This window comes from Egretta garzetta, unplaced genomic scaffold (assembly GCF_000687185.1).
Source record: "Egretta garzetta isolate BGI_Z169 unplaced genomic scaffold, ASM68718v1 scaffold465, whole genome shotgun sequence".
Lineage (NCBI taxonomy): Eukaryota > Metazoa > Chordata > Aves > Pelecaniformes > Ardeidae > Egretta > Egretta garzetta.
Genome location: NW_009259680.1, coordinates 865,694 through 876,397, shown reverse-complemented (window position 1 = coordinate 876,397; position 10,704 = coordinate 865,694). Strand labels below are relative to the sequence as shown.

The 10,704-nt window shown below is 41.5% G+C and overlaps 1 protein-coding gene across 1 annotated transcript in view; it reads left to right on the top strand.

The window, feature by feature from the left end:
* Positions 1-903: 903 nt before the first annotated feature.
* ST3GAL6 (ST3 beta-galactoside alpha-2,3-sialyltransferase 6) overlaps positions 904-10,704 on the top strand; it is an 85,445-nt gene continuing 75,644 nt past the window's right edge. The window contains exons 1-3 of the mRNA XM_035894005.1: positions 904-1,354; positions 3,661-3,752; positions 6,483-6,623. The gene's annotated coding sequence lies outside the window, so the exon portion shown is untranslated. The remainder of the gene's footprint in view (positions 1,355-3,660; positions 3,753-6,482; positions 6,624-10,704) is intronic.

Here is a 10,704-nt window from a genome sequence, read left to right as displayed (position 1 = left end):
CGGAGGGAGCGCTCGGGCGCCGGAGCCCGCTCGGTGAGGCGTTGGGAGGGGGGGCTGCCGTCCTTGCGCCCATAAAACATTTCTACGTCCTAGCATCAAATGACCCGGTTTCGTCTCTGCTTGAGACGGTGGAGTCATGGGAGAAGACTTGTACAGGGCCAGGCAGGGCTGGAATAGGTGTAAAGATGTTATTTTCTTGAGCTGTCCTATGAACCAAGTGGAACTGCTTACCTGTGCGTGGCATTGCTGGTTTACACTCGCAGTAACGATTTTTTAGAATCTGACCAGCTTGTGGGACTGCCAGTTTAGTGAAATGGGAATGTTTCCCATGGACTTGGGAGGGCACATGCTTAGGCATTCTTTGTTCCTCCTGAATTTGAAGCGCTGGGGTTTTTTCCTAACAAAATAAGAATTTAGAATAATAAGGAGAAGGGTTATGTAGAGCCAGAAGTTGAAAGGTACTGCATAGTACCAACTTGCTGTTCAGAGTCTGATTTTCGTGGTGCTGATGTTGGCACCAGATCCATTAAAATATTTTTTTAATTTTCTCAGCTGCCTTAACATTGGCTGTATCAACAGTGGGACAGTGCAACAAACCAGCTAACACAGCAACAAAAGACTTGAGTGAAAAAATGACAATTTTCCTTGAGCAAACATCTAAGTGACAGTGCAGCTGTTGGTGACAGTACTGTGCTGAACTGAGCTTTGAGAGTTTTTTTTCAAAATCAAACAGCTGATTTACTAATGTTATTTTTTTAATACAAGCATATTATTATTTTCTAGCAATTAATGATCTTTATTAAACTTGTCATTGATTGAGGACCCATACGAGGGTTAGGCTGAAAAAAATAACAGCTACCTCAAAAGCCCAGCCCTGCAAGGTTTGTACTCTGGTATGCAACCATTCCTTGGAAACATTAAGCTGCTGGTATTTCAGGACTGGTTTGCGCCTGTAGTACCCAAGAGGAGATCAATTTCAAAAGTGACTCTGTGGAAGGCAAGGAGATTTGTCCCTAATGTGGATCAGGCCTTCATTATCTGTTTCTTTTCATTGTAGGGTAATTTGGGGCGGGGTGAGGTCTGTGCAAAGCAATAACGTTCACTCAGCAGCTTAGTCCATTTCTGATATGATTCTGCTCTTTGGCAGCAGAGGATGCTGTGAAGCTGCTGAAGCTCTGCAAGTAAGAAGAGAAGGAGACCTTTGAGCTGGGTTCTCTTCTGCCATCAGCTGGAGCACAGGATCCCTGATGAGCCAGGAGACCTGAGCCCCTGGTGATGGAATGAGGGAAGGTGTGTCATTTGTAGGAGAGATCTGTGGCTGAGGGAAAAGGGCACTACCGTCTTAGGGGCTGTGGTAAGTCTGCTTGATTTGGCTGCACTAAGCAGCTCTTTCAACAGTTCTTTATCCAGGTCTGGCTGGGATAGCTCGGTTTCTTCTTGAATTGCATCCACTGCATTTACCTAAACATTTTCATGATAACTAGTGTGCAATGTGCACTTCCATGCTGCTTACTGTAGTAAAGCTCTGCTCTTTGAGTGGGTTTCTTGGACACTACTGTAACGTAAAAAACAAATAAATGCTGAGGCCAAAAGACATGTAAAGTGCATTCATGCTGATGACCATTTAATGTTTTTTCTGTATTAGGTTGAGTGCAAACTTTGATTGATAAGATCTGGTAATTCAGCTGGACAGGTCTTCTGGAGGTCTTTACTCCAACCCTAGGGATTCACCGTTCTCGGGCTGGATGAGATTGTGCAGGGCCTTCTTTATCTGGCTGCATTTGGAAAACGTCTTCGCTCATTGTGCCTGGGCTCCGGCCCCAGCACTCTACCACCCCCACCAGGAAGAATTTTTTATTGTATCTCGTAAGAATTTCCTTTGCTGCCACCACATTGTCATGTCAGTGTCTTGCTCTTGCTGCTGAATCTTAGAAGCATAACTGCTTTACAGACTAGGATTTCTCTGGCTGGATGCTGAAGCATAGTTAGGCTGCACTCTCTGGTGGAGGTGAGGAGGAGCGACAGAGCCTAAAACACTCCTACTGTTTCTGTGATTAATCTTTTCATGATAACTCCTTGTGAGGGCCTCCTCTCTGACAGCAGTTTAAGGTTGAAACTTCAGCCAAATGCTGTACACTTTCCCTTTGCAGCAATGGGGAAGGTGCAATTAACAGACAAGGCATCAAAAATGGCGCCTGGCACAGGAGAGGTTTTTTGTAGCCCTGTTTATATGTGTACAACGGCGTTGTGCTGGCCAGTAAAAATAGCATTGCAGAGAGTAGCTCAGGCTTCCTTTTCAGTATTTGAACTAGTGTGCTTCACCACATTATTTCAGCTTCCCTCTCTCTCCAGTGCTGAGGAGCATGTACTGATGTGTGTGAGGTGCTCAACAACTCAACAGTGATAGGAGACAAGAAAATGACAGCTTACATTTTGATCTGCATTTTCAGCGCATAGCGTTGGTATGAAGGGTGGGGGCTTTCAGCTTGTGTGTGTGCTGATGAATTTCTGCGCTTTTCTGTTTCTTTGGAAATACAAAAGGGGGAGGAAAAGGGCACTCAGAGCTTAGATCAAAGCCAAAAGCAAAACCTGGTTCTTGCATTTGCTTGAACAAGAACTGAGTCTGAGGAGATGTACCTTATACTTTTTTAGTGAACTAGGTGAAATTCCAAGGTCTTGACTTCCCTTTGAAATCTCCATGTCAATTTTTAAAGTCTGACTGAAAATTTACAAGGTGAGATGACTTTGAATGTTGTATCACTTAATAAGTCATTTTCATACCTGTATATGTTGTGGTAGCAAGGGTCTTGTGGTGGGTTTTGCCTTCAACGAGAGTGAAGCCATTTAGACTTGCTTTGTAGTCAAAAACTCTTACTGATACAAGTGAGTGAGATTCTGGAGAAGGTTGTAGGGCTACAGAGATTTCAAGAAGAAGATTTGATGAACTGGACTCTTATCTACACTTTTATGTAAGGTGACTTCCACTGAAGAAAAGAATATTGCTAATTTTTGGTTTTGTTGCTGCTGTTTTACCTGTACTTTGAAAAGAGCTCTGAAGCTTCTCTGCTGCGTGTATTTGGGTGCTTTCTACCTTGCTTCCTTTTTTATGAGAATTTATGTACAAAGAGGGTATTAACAAAAGAACAAGAGACACTGCATGATCAGGTCTGATTCAAACAGAGACAGGCACAATGCTTTCACTGAGGCTGTTTGATACTTTTGTTTTGAGCACTGAATTAATGCAGTTGCTTATCAGAAAATTGGAAGGAAAAAGATCTGTTGAGAACAGAAAAATTCCCTATCAAGTTGGCATTTCTATTACTTCTAAAGTTAAGGAGCCAACCTTATCCGGTTTATCACACAAAGCCTTGATTGTGACTCCAAAGTGGTGCTGAGGGCTTGCAAAGTTGGACAAGTACTCTTGTTAAACAGAGGTTGGCTCAAAGGTTTTGCATGGCAGTATAAGTTGAACTAAGTTAGTATTTCAGTATGCGTCAAAGAGAAGTAAAAGGTTTGGGGACTGAACTGAAACAGTAGGTGATGTGAAGGTTGTAAGAGAAAGATGAAAACCTTTCCTTCTATATCTATCATACCAGTAATTTTTCTGGATGGCAGGTTCATAGGAATCCCCCTTTTTTCCTTTTCTTTTTTTTAATGCAGGGTTGATTCTCCTGGCTATATGAAGGAGGGAAAGGGTGACTACAGAGCAAGAAGCTGCTGTGCTGAAATTGCTTCAGGCTACCTCCTGGAAGGTAAGAGAAGTTATTAAATGCTTTAGGGAAGTCTTTCTTCCTCTAATGCTTGATCACCTTTACAAAGTTAACGGAAGAGAAAAAGTGAAATGTAGCATTGCCCAAAGAGAGTGAGTCCTGGAGAGATTTGCACCAACAATCAGGCCCCAAAAATGTGCTGCAAGCAACCTCCTCTGGAAATGTGCTGGTATTCCAGGTCAAGTAACTACAATCTCCCCTGCGATGAGACGTCTGTCCATTGTCTTCCTCCTTCCTCTGCAGCCTTCCTTCAGCTCTGCCTTCAGATTTGCTGTTACATAACACCATCTTCCTAAAGCATCAGGAATTTTCCAAAGCCATAACTATTGCATATGTGGCTCCATCAAGGCTAAAAACCCAAAGCACAACCTCTTTCCCAGGCTTCCAAGGAAAAGGAAAGAAGAAGCAGGAGTGATCTGTTGAAGTGGATTCCCCATTTCTTTTCTTGTACCGAGATCCAGGTCAAACACACTAGTCCTCTGCCCTAGTGTCACATAATAATTTTATTTTCTTGCAGACACTGTAGCTGTTTATACAGACTAAATGTAATGTTTGCTGTTATGAAAATCTATCCAGAAGCCAAAATACACACGCTTCCCTCTTCCCTAGAATAATCAGTACGTTGTTCATGGTTAAGCTAAAGGACCAGCTGAGTTAGCTCACAAGTCTTAAGAGACTTGTGTCTGCAGCTATTTCTGAGTAACAGACATACACTGTGATAGTGTGGTTGAAACTGCTTGGCTCTCTGGGAAGCTCTACAGAGCTCCAGAGACTTACAGTCTTTGAAATGCTCCTGTATAACTACAAAACTGAACTTTGAACTTGTAGATCTAAAATCAGGAGCTTATGCTCCCTTAAGTTCAATAATGCCCATCAAGAAGTCTTGATTCTAAGGGTGTCAAAAAGCACTACACATCGTGGTGTAAAATAAGATCTTTCTCACTCTCGCAAAGGAGAGATGCTAAAATTTTTCACTGTGTTAACTACAGTAACCTGGGTTAAAAGAGCCGCAATGCTGTCTTTGTATTGTGTGTCCTGATGTAAGGTATGGTGGCAAGATGAAAGCTATGTCATTAGGTTCTAGTTCATCTTTAATCAATTGGACTAAATCATATTCACACCAGTAACTTTATTACATTAATTACTGTCAAGTAAGAGATACTCTTCTCTCATGCTGTTAGTTCATAGAAGTTGTAAGTACAGGTTTTGCAATGACCATTGTTCAATGACCAGATCTATCGATCAGACCTGATTTTCTCCATTTGTTTAAATCTCATATAGTCATTCTTCTCCTGCAGGGTGGGTATGAAAAGTAGAACAGGGTAGAGTAGAATAGGGTCTGTTACCTCAGCATAGAAACCTGGCCTGGCCAGATCGTAAGGTTATTCATCAGTATTTCTTCTGTTTTCAAAACACTTATAATTCTCAATGATCCAAAGGCACTTTTTTGTGCAGTCAGCATCCTACATGCATGACCCTGTGTGTCAGCAAGAGCTGTGCCTTTAAAGTAAGGTATGTCCAAATGATCAGTCTGGTTCAGACCAAGCATCTGCCTGCTCCCTGTCTCCAGCAATGGCTCCAAGCTCACTGTCTAATAGTTTGCCAGGAGCTTAGCATGTGAAAGGATGCTTTCTGGGAAGCAGCTAGTCCAAGCTCAGGGAAGCCCTGCCTGGCTCACACCTACCCAGGCAGCTGGTGAGGAAGCACACATGCTCTGTGGGGACAGCAGTGTGGCTGCAAGAAGAGATGATGGGACAGCAGGTTGGGAGATCCTCTCAGAACAGAATGGTGAGAAACTCAGCAAGCAAGGTTCTTGTACAAGTGCTTCTAGTGCACAGGAAGCATTGTTAGGAGTGGCCTGGTAAGATTTGCTGTGTTCCCCAGGGCAAGAATGGTGCTGAGGGGACAGGTTCAGCCCTTGTAATGTGCACAAGAACGGATTGGTAGTGTTGTACCAAGTACAAATTGAGCTGGCTGACTAAAAGCAAACAAAATCCAAAGCCAGACAACAGGGAAGCAGAAGAATGAGGCATGATACTCCTCCTGGATACCCTCCTAGCCTATGTATGTGTTCACTTTAGGGATTTCCTGAACCTGGTGTGCTTTATCTAGTTAGTGACTTTCAGTAGGTCTCTATTCTAAATGCTTAATCAGTCTCCCTTGAGAACTAGAAAATCCGTCAGTAAGGAGGTCTCTGATCTATAGGGTTTGTCTAGAACCCAGCTTCTGTTAGCTTCATTGATGGGTCCTTGTTCTTCAATATCTGAAGAGACAATGAAGAGTTGTTCTTACCTATGCCATCAGGCCTCCCAAAGATGCCTCTTCACTAGGGTGGAGAATCCTAGGCCACTAGCTCCTTGTATGGTGACCACTGTCACCATGTGCAAAGTATGTGTCAACAGCACATTGCTTACCCGTGAAGTGCGCGAGTTTAAGTGAAACACTGCAGATCTTAATCAGCAGGTTAGTGGATTTCTAAATTAACCCACTGTCTTGAGCAATTTTTTCTTCTCTCAAGACTCTGAGAAACAAAGAACAAACTTTTGTCACTGCCTGTTCTTGTGTCTGGTTTGAAAAAGAGCACCTTAAAAGACCAGTCAATAACTGTCTTTGCAGCACTCTGATTTTTAGTCTTGCCTAAGTCTGTTGAATCACAACTTTCACTTCCTTTGTTGTCAGAGTTTCTTAATCTTTCGTCTCACATTGGTCTAGCTCTGTGGACAGGACAATGTCACCAAATCAGAAATAATCATACTGAAGATGAGGCTGAGGACCGCAGAGACAAGTCTATGAGCAAGGACCCTGGGGACTTGGCTGGAGTGGAGAAGTGGAGGAGCCCCCATACAGTTGAAGGTAGGTGGTGTACTTTGACAGAGATAGGGCAGCAAGGACAGAGAACAGAAGCTTCTGGGAGCAGTTTGTGATAGTTAGTTTGGAAACCACTAACGTTTTTTAAAAGCTAGTTTTCCCACATAGGCTGAACTACTCCACGGGAGCCCAGTTGGGTACAGAGTGGCTTGCAAAGACTGAAATGTATTTGAGGAGCAGGCCAGCATACTGAAAGTCACAGAATCAATTTTCTTACCAATATTAGTGTCTGCCAAGAACTTACTCTGTGCGACTCCTTACCAGAGATCTCAAAAATGCTGATAAGGTGTAGGGCGTTGTAGGGTAGCTGTACCACCTCAGCATCAGACTTCCTTTTTTGTCTATTTATATAAGTTGTCCTTCTTACCAGAGCATGCTTTGTCATGAGTTCTGTGGGATTTCATTGTCTTTTCAGCTCTTAAATGAAACAGAGTGTCCCAAACAATACCGGATCTCAGGACTGCGTGATCTTCCCCTTCTGGGTTCTTTTGCAGTTTCATTCTTTTTCAGTGTAATAAAACCCAGAGCCCTTGCTCTCTTCTTCAAAACGGCCTTGAAAGTCCCTGGCTAGACTATCACATGGTTGTCACTGGTTTTCCCCAAGGGCCTGGTTTCTTATGGAAACACAAGTCCTTAGGGTTGTTGTCCAAGTCTACTTTTCACAAGAGAGCTGTTTTCTACTCTTACTTGTGGGAAAACTCCTGCAAACTTTCCTCTCCCATAAGTTTCAAACTTTTCCTCTCTTCTGGACTTACTCATTCTCCATTAGTGTGAGACACTGACCAGTCACAGCAGCACTGTGCCTGCTTCCTGGAGGAACAGAATTTCTCCCTCTAAATTTCTTAAGAGGCCTTGGAGAAGTTCTCTTGTTTTCACCTATCAAAGGAAAATATAAGAAATTGGCTTTTATTTTTTAAAACAAGGGGCCATGTGAAAGCCATGTGACATAGAGCCCTATCCGCCTTTACTGATTCTTAAGATAAGCTGTCTTTTAGATTATGAAGTTGAGTTGCACAGTATCGAAATGCATATAAAAACTGGGCTTTAATCCATCATTAGTGTTTCTATAGTCACCACCTTAAACAGGTAAGGGGCTACATCTGTTAACTGGGGAAAGTGGAGGATACTGGTGTGATGCACTAGCTGAATAGTTTTTCTGTTGCCTCACGCTGGTATCAGTGTGACCCTCCTCTATCATTGTGATCCATTTCTTTCTCATTTTTTTTCTATAAGAAGTAAAGCAAGGGATATTAGACACACAATATTAAGCTATCCTAGAACTAAGCATCAAGTCTGGTAAACTTGTGGAGTGTTATTTGAACTGTCCAATGTAACAGAAAAGTGAGTTGTTTTTAATACTGATGTAGCATTTCTCTAGGTAATTCAAAATCATATATCAGTGTCAATACTCTCTATTAATCTGTGGAATTGTGGAATATACTGCTCTAAAAACATACTGAGTCATTCCTGTTACATTTTCAGGGCAGTTTTGTCACAGGATTACAGTGATATTATATACTGGATGATTCTGGGGGCTTCATGAAAGCAGTGAGCATTTTAGAGAGCGTATACCTTTTTTGAAGAATAATCTTACAATATAGGAAATAGGGTCTAGGTTCTTAAGTTCTTATAATTTTTAAACTGACTGATTTCTTGCTAATTTGAAGTCAGTGTTTTAGATGTGCTATACGTAGCTCAGTTATTACAATTGCACTTCTGTAAAAGACAAGTTACGTACTGTTCAACAGTTTATATGTTTTAAGTTTTGCTGTGCATTTTCTTGTATAATTTCTCCATAAACTCAGATAGCATGTTAGAGCTTGCATCCAAGCAGGTTGATATATTTGATTGACTTTTTCAGTGCTGAGGTCTTTGGATCATGAAAAATGTCTGAACTAGCATGTTTTCCAGCCCTTTCCTGGAAGTACTAGGTGGTGAACTCTAACAGCTGTTATTCGTTAGCTTGAGCAGTTTCTTCATTTAAAGTACAGGATCTTGGGCTTATTCTGCAAAGGAGGCCTACTAGATCTCTGAGGCCTTTGGTGATTATTTAGTAAGTCCAGAAACTGTTGACATTCAGTGGTTTGGTTTTTTTCTGAAAGTTTTTCCCTGTAATTTTTGGGTATAGTGACGGCAAAAGATAAAACTTACGTTCTTTGGTTTGTCTCTATATCTCCTTCTGCACTTCTAAATCCAGCCCCTGCCCCACCAGAGAGTGGTGGGACAGATAATGGTGATAGTGGTTCTACTGCTGAAGACATGGTATTCAACATATGGTCTGCAGGTGGTTAGGGAGGGGTTTATTCTATCACAGGACAAGTCAGAATGCTTATTGAAATTATGAGGCAGCAGGCTTAAATCAAGCAAAGGGAAGTTCTTTTTACATAGCACAGTAGAAATAAACTATAAGACTGATGGGCACAGGGTCTTACAGAGACCAGGAGTATTAAAGGGCTCAAAAAAGGAATCAAAGAAAATCACAGAAAGGCACAGATGCAAAACCAGCCTCTGACTCTGGCTGTCCCTGAACAGCAAATTACCACATCTTCCTAGGGTATATTAGAGGAAGAGTTAATCTTGCCCTGCTTTTTGTGCTCTTTCCCAAAGTACTCGTCATTGGCCACTATCAGAGAAAGGAGCCTGGCTTTTTATAGATTTGATTCACTGTGGCTGTCCTTATGTTACTGACCCCCTACGTCAGTGAGGATTCATGGCTGAGAACACATTTTCTAGTGTGCAGGAAAAAAAGTAAAATTCATGTCCTCACCCCCACCACAACTTGTTCTCACTTTGTTAATATGCAAGGTTAATGAGCATAAACACATCTGCTTGACCTAAACACATTCCCTAGACTAAGAGCCGGAGTGCATTAGATCCTGGGATGGTTTGAGAAGAAAAAGTAGAACAATGTCAAGTTACTCTTAATTCTGCTGTGGTCTTATTTGGTTAGCTCACAAATATTCAGGAACAGCAAAAAAAATGCAGGCTTCCAGTGTAGTCCAATGCCAAGAATGTAATCCACAGTTTGTCCTTAATCCCTTGAGGATCATCTCAAATGTTTCCAGTACTTTTGGCAGGAATATTAAATTACAAACTCTAGGATACTTGCCAGAAACAGGAAAAAAAAGAAGGTTCACAGTAAAAGCAGTGCTCCTGCTCTATGCTTCTGCAGGAGCAAAATGGCATGTCAACATGGAATATTCTTTGAAAAAAAAAAAAAAAACCAACCCACAAAACAACAAATTAAAAGGGCAACTTCTCATAAGTGTCTTACAGTAATCTATTCCAATTAGTTCAATACAAAATTATGCACTGTTTGGTGCCTGATGGCAATTCAAGGAAGTAAGTGAAGGCGACTATCTTGTCAGTATGTTGAGCTTTTCTTTTATGGAGCTAAAAGTACTTATCTATCTAATTTCCAACTCAGGCTGAGACCTGAGCTCCAGAGCCTGACTTCTGCTTTGTCTGTGTGTCAGAAGGAACTTATAGAACACAGTGGAGTTGCTTCAGATTAACTCTGATATAACCAAGGCCAGAGTTCAAAGATTACCATTTTTGTTGAATTTACCATAAGAAGGTACTTATACCTTTGTAAAATAAATCCTCAACTATGCAAAGACCTCCAAGGAGAGAGTGTTGGACGACTGTAAGGTCTTGTTGTATGTATGTCAAGGCTCCTTTGAGAATTACACGCAACTTAATACTTGCTTTATTTGTCAAGGTGAAAGTCTGTTTGTCTTTAGAGAGCGAATCTTTAGCCATTTCTGATTAAATTGTTATACTAGGGTAGTTTCATGGGTATAAGCTCTCCACTAGAAAAAAGGACAAAATATAAACTGTTTATTTATTTGATTGATATTGGGAAAATTTGTTCTTATAGCAGACATGTTGACTTTGACACATTTTCTTCCTTTCTAACTTTTCCTGATCTCTGTCCCACATGACTGCTTTTCCAGGGCCTGCAGAGGAGTGTCTGACATTCTCATCCCTTCTAGGCAATACTCTGGTTGCTTCTGCAAGAGATAGAAACAGCAATGATTTATTTAGTAATACATTTTAATTTTGT